This window comes from Pogoniulus pusillus, chromosome 8 (assembly GCF_015220805.1).
Source record: "Pogoniulus pusillus isolate bPogPus1 chromosome 8, bPogPus1.pri, whole genome shotgun sequence".
NCBI classification, from domain to species: Eukaryota; Metazoa; Chordata; class Aves; order Piciformes; family Lybiidae; genus Pogoniulus; species Pogoniulus pusillus.
This window is the reverse complement of record NC_087271.1, coordinates 3,387,910-3,400,264: the sequence shown is the minus strand read 5'-3', so window position 1 is coordinate 3,400,264 and position 12,355 is coordinate 3,387,910. Positions and strand designations below refer to the sequence as shown.

The 12,355-nt window shown below is 55.3% G+C and overlaps 2 protein-coding genes across 2 annotated transcripts in view; one reads left to right on the top strand and one right to left on the bottom strand.

Annotated features, from left to right (window-relative positions):
- USP1 (ubiquitin specific peptidase 1) overlaps nt 1-8,445 on the bottom strand; it is a 28,244-nt gene extending 19,799 nt beyond the window's left edge. The window contains exon 1 of the mRNA XM_064147000.1: nt 8,167-8,445. The gene's annotated coding sequence lies outside the window, so the exon portion shown is untranslated. The remainder of the gene's footprint in view (nt 1-8,166) is intronic.
- The window catches only part of KANK4 (KN motif and ankyrin repeat domains 4), a 28,049-nt gene continuing 20,878 nt past the window's right edge, over nt 5,185-12,355 (top strand). The window contains exon 1 of the mRNA XM_064146996.1: nt 5,185-5,261. The gene's annotated coding sequence lies outside the window, so the exon portion shown is untranslated. The remainder of the gene's footprint in view (nt 5,262-12,355) is intronic.

Genomic DNA, 12,355 nt, shown 5'->3' with positions numbered 1-12,355 from the left:
TGGCCAAAAATAACCACGTGAAATGCCTGGAAAGAGCAGATTCCCTAGAGGTGGGATCACTGGACTCTTGGAGGAAGTCTCCAGTACCAAGCACCTTCCCCTGCAGGTAAAAAACTCCACAACCTTTAGCTGTTGCTGAATCACATCAATTACAGCAGCTTCCCAAGCCTGCAGCTGCATCAGCCATAGGCTTACAAATCTGTCAGAGTCCTCATACTGTCAGAATTCTTTAGTGAACCTTGTGCAGAGTGTACACAGAGAATGTGCTCTTTCAGCAGGCTCAGATCACCTGAGACCTCCCTGCAGTAAGGTCTGCAGCCCACACTGCGCTCTCTGCTATTCACAGCACCAAAACTGATTTAATTCCTCAGGAATACTATTCTTAGTCAAATGCCCCATGGCAGGAAAGGGAAGAAGCCATCCATAACTAGAGAGGGTAGGAGAGCCCTGCAGAGGGACCTTGTCAGGCTGGGTGGGTGAGCAGAGGCCAATGGGATGAGTTTTAACACGGCCAAGTGCAGGGGTCTACACTTTGGCCACAACAACCCCAAGTAGCACTACAGGCTGGGGCCAGAGTGGCTGAGAGCAGCCAGGCAGAGAGGGACCTGGGGGTACTGGTAGAGAGTAGCTGAACAGGAACCAGCAGTGTGCCCAGGTAGCCAAGACAGCCAATGACATCCTGGCCTGGATCAGGAGCAGTGTGGCCAGCAGGACAAGGGAGGTTCTTCTGTCCCTGTGCTCAGCACTGCTCAGGCCACCCCTTGAGTGCTGTGTCCAGTTCTGGGCTCCTCAATTCAAGAGAGAAGTTGAGGTGCTGGAAGGTGTCCAGCAGAGGGCGACAAAGCTGGGGAGGGGTCTGGAGCACAGCCCTGTGAGGAGAGGCTGAGGGAGCTGGGGGTGTGCAGCCTGCAGCAGAGGAGGCTCAGGGCAGAGCTCATTGCTGCCTGCAACTACCTGAAGGGAGGCTGTAGCCAGGTGGGGTTGGTCTCTTCTGCCTGGCAATCAGCAACAGAAGAAGGGGACACAGTCTGTAGTTGTGCTAGGGCAGGTCTAGGCTGGATGTTAGGAGGAAGTTGTTGGCAGAGAGTGATTGGCATTGGAATGGGCTGCCCAGGGAGGTGGAGGAGTCACCGTGCCTGGAGGTGTCCAAGCAAATCCTGGCTGGGACACTTAGTATCACAGTATCATGATCTGGTTGATTGGCTAGGGCTGGGTGCTAGGTTGGACTGGATGAGCTTGGAGGCCTCTTCCAACCTGTTTGATTCTATGATTCTATGAACTCCCTTGAGGGTTGGCAACCAGCTAGGAAGGTTCAGTTCCTGTCTTAATAATAACAATAATAGTAAATATCTAAGTCAGGTGGTGAAAGCCTGTAGTGAAACCAGATTCTTGTTGCCCTTTCCCCCTCTTACATTGATCTTTGAAACTGAGACCCCTTTAAACTCAAACTATTGGTAGCCCTTGGGTGGGATCCATCTCACAGGGGTTCAGGCAGCAGGGCTGACCTCTTGCCATGGAATTTCACCTAGCAATTTCTGTGGCAGGAAGAAATCCTCTGAGCAGGCTGGCTGGCTTCAGAAGCAAATTAAAGTGCCTGTGGCTTGACAAATAAACATTCTGAAAGTACTTAATGACTCACAACCTCGCCTAAGAACAGTTGAACTCTGCAAGACCAAAATACATAGTGGGGAATATGGCCTCTGACACTGCCCAAGCACAGGGCTGAAGGACACGGGGGGAGAAGTAGAGGGAGAGGCTGTGGCTGCATTCCTGCCATCCCCTCCCAGCTCAGGGTGAGCTGCATCTCGGGGGAGCTTCTTCAACCATGGAAGAATAGAAGCATAGAATGCATCAGATCAAAGTGCAATAGAATCACAGAATGCATGGGGCTGGAAGGGACCCTCGAAGGTCATCTTGTCCAACTCCCCCTCCCCCTTGCAATGAGCAAGGACCTATACAATACATAACAACAGCTTCCCCCCCATAAGTTCACCTAATGTGTTTTTAAACGAGTTCTCATGTTTCATTTAGACACACACAGCAATGTGATCCTTGTTCATCCTGGTTATTTGAAAGGGCTCTTGGATTGAAGAGGAGTCACAGAAGAGTTGTGCATGTCCTAGTTACACTTCTGAGCACCTAGCATTTCACAGGAGAGAGACTCTCTGTCTTCAAGTCACTGAAAAAGTAAAACCTCAGGGCCTGAAGCATCAGAAGTGTGTCCAGCAGGTGGAGGGAGGTGATTCTCCCTCTATACTCTACTCTGCTGAGACCCCACCTGAAGTACTTCATCCAGTTCTGGAGCCTCTATTACAAGAAGGATGTGGAGATGCTGGAGTGTACCCAGAGAAGGACCTCGAGGATGCTCAAAGGGTTGGAGCAGCTCTGCTATGAGGACAGACTGAAAGAGTTGGGGCTGTGCAGTCTGCAGAAGAGGAGGCTCCCAGGTGACCTTCTTGTGGCCTTCCAGGATCTGAAGGGGGCCTACAAAAAAGCTGGGGAGGGACTTTTTAGGCTCTCAGGGAGTGACAGGACTGGGGGGAATGGAGCAACGCTGGAGGTGGGGAGAGACAGCCTGGAGATGAGGAGGAAGCTGTTGAGCATGAGAGTGGTAAGAGGCTGGAATGGGTTGCCCAGGGAGGTGGTTGAGGCCCCATGGCTGGAGGTGTTTAAAGCCAGGCTGGCTGAGGCTGTGGGCAGCCTGCTCTAGGGTAGGGTGTCCCTGCCTGTGGCAGGGGGGTTGGAACTGGCTGATCCTTGTGGTCCCTTCCAACCCTGACTGATTCTATGATTCTAAGCAGAAAACTGCTTTTCATTCTGTTTGCTCCCAAGTGTGGGTTTGGGGTGGTTTTTTTAGGTATCTATTGCTTGCTTTTCTGGGGCAGGCTTGCAGAAGTGTGTTCTGTGAACTGCCATCTCTTTACTTCTCAACCACCCTCCCCCTGGCCCCACGCACACTTCTTACTGCTTTAATCTAACCCCAGGGAAAACAGAACAAGACACAAGCTCAGCTGAGTGCCTGCGACCGCAAGAGCTTCCTGTAGGTGCCTGAAGTTTCTGTCGCAAAGCCTCATTGCTGTCATCGAGGCTCCGGGATTGCCGCGGCTTTGGGGATGAGCCTAAGGGACGGGTAATGGTTTATCTGTGCCCTCCCAGGAGCTGCAGATGTGCTGTGCCTCAGGGGCCATGGCTGCACACCAGAGTAGGTTTGTTGTTCAGGAACAGGAGAAGAAAATAATGTAGGAGTTATGTCCCACCTCCAGTGGTGCCAGAAAAAAAAGTGCTTGCTAATATGATCCCTTGCTTTTAGTCCCTGCCAAAATAACCTGAACATCAGGGCTTGTCCTTCATGGCACAGAGCCCAAAGGCTCCCCTCAGACATGCTACTCTCTTGACTCCTTTATGGCCTGTTAAAATCATCAGGAAATGTCTGCCTCTCGTTCAGCACCTGAGCCCCTCATGGGGAGTGAGGGCAGACCCAGCTGGGTGCCAGCCCTGTCTGTGCAGAGTCCCAGTCACTACACAGGAGACTTCATCCCTCCTTGTTTCACTGGTGCCAGGTTTTACCTGTGGTGTGACTGCCTGGGCATTGCAAGGTCTTTGCTCTTGCCTGGCAGCTGGGCAGCAGCTGCAGCCAAACCTTCAGATCTCCTCCCAAGGCTGCAGGCGAATACCCAGGAGGTGCAAACTGTGGGACCACTAGATCCTGAGGTTTAAAATGTGTTTTGGCTCCTCCCAAAGGAAAAGGGAATCACAGGGGCCCCATTTGTCCCGGGTGGATGCTAAGTTCACAGCCCAGATGGAGGCCACACGGCTGCTTCCAGCACTACTGAAGCTGCTGCTCTCCCACGCTCCAGAGCAGCCAGCAGCAGGGCTGAGGTTTGCCTCTCTGTCTCAAGAAGAGCAAAAGCAACAGCTTCATCCAAGTTTCTGGCTTGTGTTATAAATAGTGTGCTCAGAAGGACTAGGGCAGTGATCATTCCCCTGTATTCAGCTCTGGTGATGCCACACCTCAAACCCTGGGTTCAGTTTCGGGCCCCTCACTTACATGAAGGGCACTGAGGTGTTAGGGCATCCAAAGAAGGGCAGCAAAGCTGGTGAAGGGTCTGGAGAACAAGTGCCTTGAAGGGCAGCTGAGGGGACTGACTGAGCCTGGAGAAAAGAAGGCTCAGAGGAGACCTTCTGGCTCTCTACAACTCCCTGAAAGGAGGCTGGAGCCAGGTGGAGGTCAGTCTCTTCTTCCAATAAACAAGCAATAGGACAATGGGAAAGAGCCTAAAGTTGCACCTGGGGAGGTTTACATTGAACATGAGGAACAATTTCCTCCCCAGAAAGGTTGTCAAGGCCTGGAACTTCCTGCACAAGGCAGTGTAGGAGTCCTCATTCCTGGAGGGATTTAAAAAATCCCTTTAAAATCCCATTAAAAATGGGACTTGATTTGACATTGGAATGGGCTGCTCAGGGAGGTGGTGGAGTCGCTGTGCCTGGAGGTGTTCAAGCAAAGCCTGGATGAGGCACTTAGTGCCATGGTCTGGTTGATTGGCCAGGGCTGGGTGCTAGGTTGGACTGGCTGAGGTTGGAGGTCTCTTCCAACCTGCTTGATTCTATGAAAAGCTGTGTTGGTGTGGCTCTGAGTGACATGGTTTAGTGGTGACTTGGGTTTATGGTTGGACTTGATGCTCTCCAAGAGCTTTTCAAACCAAACCCATTGTATGATTGCAGGACATGAAGCTATTATTGCAGGGCACTGAACTACTGCTATCTGCCTAGAAACAAAAAATGCCGTTACAGTGATTGCTGCAAGTAAGGGAAGAGAATCCCATGGGTTGAGGGGCACATGTCTCAGCTGAGGCACATGAGGAAACCCAACCCCTCAAACTCAGACTGCATTTCCTTTAAGTTCTCCACGCAATGATATGAAGCTGCAAGGGGCCGATATAAAGCAGAGAGCAGCTGGAACAGCACAGATTTTGCAGCCCCCCCCCGCCGCTCTTGATCCGCATCTGTGCAAGCAGGAGGAGCTGCAAAGTGTGAGTAGAGCACGAAACAAGCAGCACCCGCTACGATAGCCCCAAACAACCCCACCCCACCCTCCAAAAATGTCTATTTCTGGCCTCCCAAAGCAGCCGCTCCTCTCCCTTCCACAGCCCGGCCCCGCTGCCCCTGGCCCCCGCCCCGCTCCGCCTCCGCGCCCCGCCCGCGGGAGGCAGCGGGGCCGTCGGTGCCGCCGCGCTGTGCCCGCCGAGTTCCGCTGCTCCCAGGTACTGCCGTGCCGGGACGGGGGTAGGGGCAACAGGGAGAGGGAAGCTCGAGGGGGGTCGGCCTGCGGCGGGGACAGCGGGTCCCGGCAGCTCGGGGCGGGGGACGGGACGCCGCCGCTTCCCCCTCGACGGCCCGGGGACTGTCGCGGAGGGGAGGGATTGTCTGGGAAATGCCCGGGGGATGGTGCGGGGATACCTGGGGAGGTGCACCAGTGGAGCCGCAGAGGTGCTTCAGGAGTGTTCGGGGGTGCTGCAGGCCAGTGCTGGGGATGCGCTGGGCGTGCATCAAAGGGTGCTCAGGGGTGTTCTGGGGGTGCCCCAAAGGGTGCTCAAGGAGTGTACTGGAGGATGATCTGAGGGTGCCTTAAAGGGTCCTCCAGTGGTGCCGTGCAGGGATGCTCCAAGAGTGTGCGCCTGGGAAGCTCAGGAGACACCTGGGAGCACTCTGGAGGGAGCTTGGTGGGTGTTGGAGGGGTGCTCAGAGGTACCTGGGAGCACTCTGGAGGGCGCTTGGTGGGTGTTGGAGGGGTGCTCAGAGGTACCTGGGAGCACTCTGGAGGGCGCTTGGTGGGTGTTGGAGGGGTGCTCAGAGGTACCTGGGAGCACTCTGGAGGGCGCTTGGTGGGTGTTTGAGGGGTGCTCAGAGGTACCTGGGAGCACTCTGGAGGGCGCTTGGTGGGTGTTGGAGGGGTGCTCAGAGGTACCTGGGAGCACTCTGGGGGGCGCTTGGTGGGTGTTTGAGGGGTGCTCAGAGGTACCTGGGAGCACTCTGGAGGGCGCTTGGTGGGTGTTGGAGGGGTGCTCAGAGGTACCTGGGAGCACTCTGGAGGGCGCTTGGTGGGTGTTTGAGGGGTGCTCAGAGGTACCTGGGAGCACTCTGGAGGGCGCTTGGTGGGTGTTTGAGGGGTGCTCAGAGGTACCTGGGAGCACTCTGGAGGGCGCTTGGTGGGTGTTTGAGGGGTGCTCAGAGGTACCTGGGAGCACTCTGGAGGGAGCTTGGTGGGTGTTTGAGGGGTGCTCAGAGGCACCTGGGAGCACTCTGGAGGGCGCTTGGTGGGTGTTTGAGGGGTGCTCAGAGGTACCTGGGAGCACTCTGGAGGGCGCTTGGTGGGTGTTGGAGGGGTGCTCAGAGGTACCTGGGAGCACTCTGGAGGGCGCTTGGTGGGTGTTGGAGGGGTGCTCAGAGGTACCTGGGAGCACTCTGGGGGGCGCTTGGTGGGTGTTTGAGGGGTGCTCAGAGGTACCTGGGAGCACTCTGGAGGGCGCTTGGTGGGTGTTGGAGGGGTGCTCAGAGGTACCTGGGAGCACTCTGGAGGGCGCTTGGTGGGTGTTGGAGGGGTGCTCAGAGGTACCTGGGAGCACTCTGGGGGGCGCTTGGTGGGTGTTTGAGGGGTGCTCAGAGGTACCTGGGAGCACTCTGGGGGGCGCTTGGTGGGTGTTTGAGGGGTGCTCAGAGGCACCTGGGAGCACTCTGGAGGGCGCTTGGTGGGTGTTGGAGGGGTGCTCAGAGGTACCTGGGAGCACTCTGGAGGGCGCTTGGTGGGTGTTTGAGGGGTGCTCAGAGGTACCTGGGAGCACTCTGGAGGGCGCTTGGTGGGTGTTTGAGGGGTGCTCAGAGGTACCTGGGAGCACTCTGGAGGGCGCTTGGTGGGTGTTTGAGGGGTGCTCAGAGGTACCTGGGAGCACTCTGGAGGGAGCTTGGTGGGTGTTTGAGGGGTGCTCAGAGGCACCTGGGAGCACTCTGGAGGGCGCTTGGTGGGTGTTTGAGGGGTGCTCAGAGGCACCTGGGAGCACTCTGGAGGGCGCTTGGTGGGTGTTTGAGGGGTGCTCAGAGGTACCTGGGAGCACTCTGGAGGGCGCTTGGTGGGTGTTGGAGGGGTGCTCAGAGGTACCTGGGAGCACTCTGGAGGGCGCTTGGTGGGTGTTGGAGGGGTGCTCAGAGGTACCTGGGAGCACTCTGGGGGGCGCTTGGTGGGTGTTTGAGGGGTGCTCAGAGGTACCTGGGAGCACTCTGGAGGGCGCTTGGTGGGTGTTGGAGGGGTGCTCAGAGGTACCTGGGAGCACTCTGGAGGGCGCTTGGTGGGTGTTGGAGGGGTGCTCAGAGGTACCTGGGAGCACTCTGGGGGGCGCTTGGTGGGTGTTTGAGGGGTGCTCAGAGGTACCTGGGAGCACTCTGGAGGGCGCTTGGTGGGTGTTTGAGGGGTGCTCAGAGGTACCTGGGAGCACTCTGGGGGGCGCTTGGTGGGTGTTTGAGGGGTGCTCAGAGGCACCTGGGAGCACTCTGGAGGGCGCTTGGTGGGTGTTGGAGGGGTGCTCAGAGGTACCTGGGAGCACTCTGGAGGGCGCTTGGTGGGTGTTTGAGGGGTGCTCAGAGGTACCTGGGAGCACTCTGGAGGGCGCTTGGTGGGTGTTTGAGGGGTGCTCAGAGGTACCTGGGAGCACTCTGGAGGGCGCTTGGTGGGTGTTGGAGGGGTGCTCAGAGGTACCTGGGAGCACTCTGGAGGGCGCTTGGTGGGTGTTTGAGGGGTGCTCAGAGGTACCTGGGAGCACTCTGGAGGGCGCTTGGTGGGTGTTTGAGGGGTGCTCAGAGGTACCTGGGAGCACTCTGAACAGTGTTCTGGGAGATGCTCAGGGCTGCTCGGCCACTCGAGTGAGTGCCAGGTGGCAGGAGCAGCCCTGACTCAGCCGAGACAGGGTTTTCGCAGTGCACCCCGGGTGCGGGATGGGGGCACAGAGTGCGGCCGGGCAGTGGAGAAGGGCGGGAAGGCACCGAGCCCTCGCGGGACTCCAGGTGTCTGCGAGGGCCGGGAAGGGCCTGCAAGCCCTGGGCGACGCAGTGGAAGTCTCTAGGCCCCCAGAGCAGCCAGAGTCGCATTAAGCCTCAAAGCAGAGGCATAAAACTCACCCCAGCTCTGAAGATGTGACTCAGACAAGCCCAAGCCTCCGCAGCCGCTTTCGCCTGTCTCCTCGCTGGCTTTCCAGCCGCCCGAGCTCAGGAACTCTTGGCTCTAAGCGGTGCCTGTCTGTGAGCGCGGCCCGTGCCTGGGCTCCCTCAGCTGCCTGTCCTCCGGGGCTCGGCTGCAGAGCGGGGCCAGCCTCGGCTCCAGACTTCGGCATCCTGGAGAGGCCAAGAGAGGGGCCGCTCCAGCCGCGGGTTTGGCAGCGAGCGGCCGGGCGGGCAGTGCCTCTGGCTCGCCGGCAGCCTCGCCTCGCCTCTCCGCGGCGGTCGCTGCTGCCGGGGCGGCTCCGGGCGGCGCAGCTGTGCCGGGCCGGGCCGGGCGCGCCTCGTGCGGGCGCTCTCGTCAGCTCCAGCTGCGCCGCTCCCGACCCCTGCTGCGCTCCGGCCGCGCTGCGGAGACACCGGAGTGAGCAGGGAGCAGCTGCTCTGGGGTAGACCACTGCCTGAGGCCTGTGCAGGGTGCTGGGTGGTCCACGGGAGGATCAGTGGTGGTAGGAAATGGGTTGGATAATCTGCATCAAGTAAGTTTAGGATGGAGGCAGTTGTGGTCTGGTTGCTCTGGATGTGATGTTCATTGCCCAGACATGGACTGTGCAGGGTTGTCTTGTTTTCCTCCCAGCTCTGGGATGTGGCACCTCTAGGAAGGGTTTCCTTTGTCCAGATGCTAACAGAAATCAAATATTCCCAAATTTGGTGTCCCAGATGATGGTGGTGAGTACCAGAAAACATGGCATGTGCAGGGTAAGCCTGCAGACTGCAGAGAAAAGGGCAGCACTGTGAAAATAACAGCTCTTGTCTTTGCACCCATCTTGTAGTCTTCCTGGTGTTCTGTCTTTGATTTGGGATAAACTCAATGGAAAAAGCTGACCTCTTAGGTGGTCCCAAAACAGTCAGTGAGGGGAGAGAGCACATAACCTGGGGCCTGTGATGGATGATTTGCCTCTTTGACTGTAATGTTTCAGAAGTAAGTATCTGCCAAAACAAACAGCAACCTGGCCAGGAAATCTGTGGTGGAGGGGGTGTGATGGTTTGGGTGTTACCTGACCCCCCACGCTTTAGAAATCACCTAGACTGCACTCAGCCAGCTCTGGAAATTGCATGAAGCTTTTGTATTCCCAGCTTAGCACAATACACAAGCAGATATTTACAGTATATATAGTTATATGCAGAAATAAACAGGTTAAAAAGTCATAGGGAAACACAGCAGCCCTTCCAGAAACCTGAGTCCCCAGGAGGGGCTCCCAACCACCCTTCCACCTTCTTCCCACCCCTCTACCTTATCTCAGGCTTTGCCTTACATTGAAGGTGAGTTTGGAGAATCAGCCAGGGGGGTTAGGAAGCAGGTGGATTAATCAGGTTAGGTTAGAGAGAGAAATGCAGCTCAAAGCCCAGGCAGTGACCAAATGTCTTACCTGTATTTAGAGTCTTGTTCTTATACCTCTCAGCAAGCCTATGAGTGAAGCAGACATCACCATTGTTTCTCTTTCACAGCCTGTAATCTAGCTCTTCTCACCAAAACATTCTAGCTAGCTTCAAACTAGCACAGGGGGGAATCAGTTGATGGATTTGTTAAAACAATCTTGGAACTGGAAGATAAGATGGGGTGGAGCCTGTTGCTGCTGTGGACACTGTCAGTCTCCTGGTGCAGTTTCCAAACCACTTATGAACAGGAAAACCAGGGCCATGTTCAGCTCCCTTCCAGAAACTGGTTTTGGAGGAGGTGTTGTCTGCCAGGCACAGAAATCACCCCCCTCATGCAGTGCTGAGGCTGTCCTGCTCTGACAGGCAATTCAGTGTCCCAAAGTCTCCCTCCGACCTCAGCTAACTGAAATACCCCACTTCATATTTATTCACCACAGAGCAGGAGCACAATGTTGCTTCCCATTAAACAGTCTCTGTGCCCCTCAGCATGGGTGTGTGTTGGGAGGGAGAGGTTTGGTCTCAAAACATCCTTCCCACTAGGAGCAGTTTTGAGATGCTGCAAGCTGGACAGTGCTAGATGGATACAAGCTCGTTCATAAGCTCTTTGCAGGTTCAGGTCCCTCCCACTGCGGTTTTACAGCCTCCAAATACTTTGAGAGTTGCATTTTTCTCACCGAGTGTTGCACACCAAGTCTTGGGGCTTCTCAGGGAAGCTCTGGAGAAGCACTGGGGGTGAATGCAGAAAGTAAGAAAAATAATCATGGACTGAGTTGGGTCGGAAGCGACCTTAAGGATGATCCAGTTCCAACTAGATGTCCCCAGCAGGGACATTTTCAACTGGATCAGGTCGCTCAGACCTCCATCTGACCTGGCCTTGAGCACTTCTATGGATGCAGCATCCACAGATTGTTTGGACAGCCTGTCCTCTGTCCCACCACTCTCAAGGTGATTTGTCCCACAGCTCTCACAGTGAAGAATTTCTTCCTTACCTCTAATCTCCATCTCCCCTCTCTCAGTTTAAAGCTGTTACTGCTTGTCCTGTCACTCGATGCCCTTGTAAGTATGGGCAGTTATTGTATTTTCCATTCAGTGCCCCATATGACAGGGGTTGCATGACTCTGCCTTGCTCAAGAGCAGTGAGATGTGGATTTCGATCAATAAAGCCCTGACCTTGGCTCGAGGGTGCAAAGGAGCCCGTGGCTCAGGGCAGAAAGCTGCAACTGTGCACATTCACATGCTGCTGGTGCACAGGGGGAGAGGGATGGGGAGGAGCTGGCTGCAGAGAGCTTCCTCGGTCCTATTTATTTTAGATCTCAGTGGAATTCACATTTCCAGTGCTGTGCCGCGGGAAGCCTTCAGTTCTGCCCATCCCAGGGTTTAGACAGCACATGAAAAAGCAATTATTATCCTTATTGTCATAATGCAATGTCCAAGTGGACAATTTTGTGGAGAAACATGAAATAAAGTAAAGAACCCACCTGCAGGCAGAGGATCCAGTCTTCCAAAGGTGATTGTCATAGATTCATGGCTGCAGCCAGTTCCTGTGTCCATCAAGGCCAAACGTGAGCCTTGGCGCAAGTGAGAAAGCTGGAAATAACCTAAAGCCTGAGCATGGTTAAAAAATGGAGGAAAAGATCAAAAACAGGCAGGAAACCCTCCCCACAAACTGGGTGAGCAAGTGGGAAACGTGGCTGCAGGTCTCCAGGCTCCCAGCATCCACATAGGAATCACTGGCAGAGGAAGAAGGTGGCACATCCATCCCCTCTGTGATCCTGATCAACACGGGGACTGGTTTCAGGTGGCCTGAACAGTGACTATTCCTGTTTGAAGAGGCTTTTTAAACCTATTATGGGTATGAACAATCTGAGTCTCGTTGTCTTGGGGCATTAATCAGTATAAGGTGACCCTGTGTCTCCATGGGGGTCTGCAGTGGTTGTCCAGGCAAGAGGGGAAAAATAGGAATGCAGAAGTCTTTCCTAAGAACTGCTGTGAGTCCTGCTTTCAGGAGCTGTGTTGAGGATGAGACCTTTTTATCTGGGTCAGACTGGACAGACACTGTATTGCCAGTCAGCTTTCACAACCACAACTGCCCTTTTTGGCAGTTTCTCAGGCTGGTTGCTTTAGGAAGCCCTGCTTGTGTGTCAGGATGGGTTCCTTCAGTTCCACAAGCTCCACTGTTCCGTTCCTCAGTAAGCACCAAGGGGATCAGACCTGGAGCAGTGCCCTTTCTTCCCTGCGCTGCCCTGTCTGTCTCAAGCCTTGGCAAACAGCTGAGCAAGAGCAAGGTGGAAGAGCCTTTCCTAACATGCAGGAGCGACTTGGTTTGATGGTTCTCTTCCACACCCAGCTTCTGAAAACACCCAAAGTGTCCTATTTTTCTTCAAGAAATGGAAGATGTTTAGAGCTCATCTTGTGCCAAACCACTCGTTCCTGGGTGTGGGACGAGCACAGGATGCCTAAGGATGCACCAAACCCTGGCCAAGTCAAGGACATCCCCCGCTTCTTCCTGAGTGTGGGACGAGCACAGGATCCCCAAGGATGCACCAAGCCCTGGCCAAGTCAAGGACATCCCCCACTGTTACAAACTTGCTACCAACTTCTTTGGCCACATGGAAGTTATTTGGTATCGTGGCAGCAAACTTGACCTGTCCCACGGTCAAGGAAATGGAAAACAGCAGCTCGGAAGAGACCAGAAGCCGAAGGAAGGCTTCGC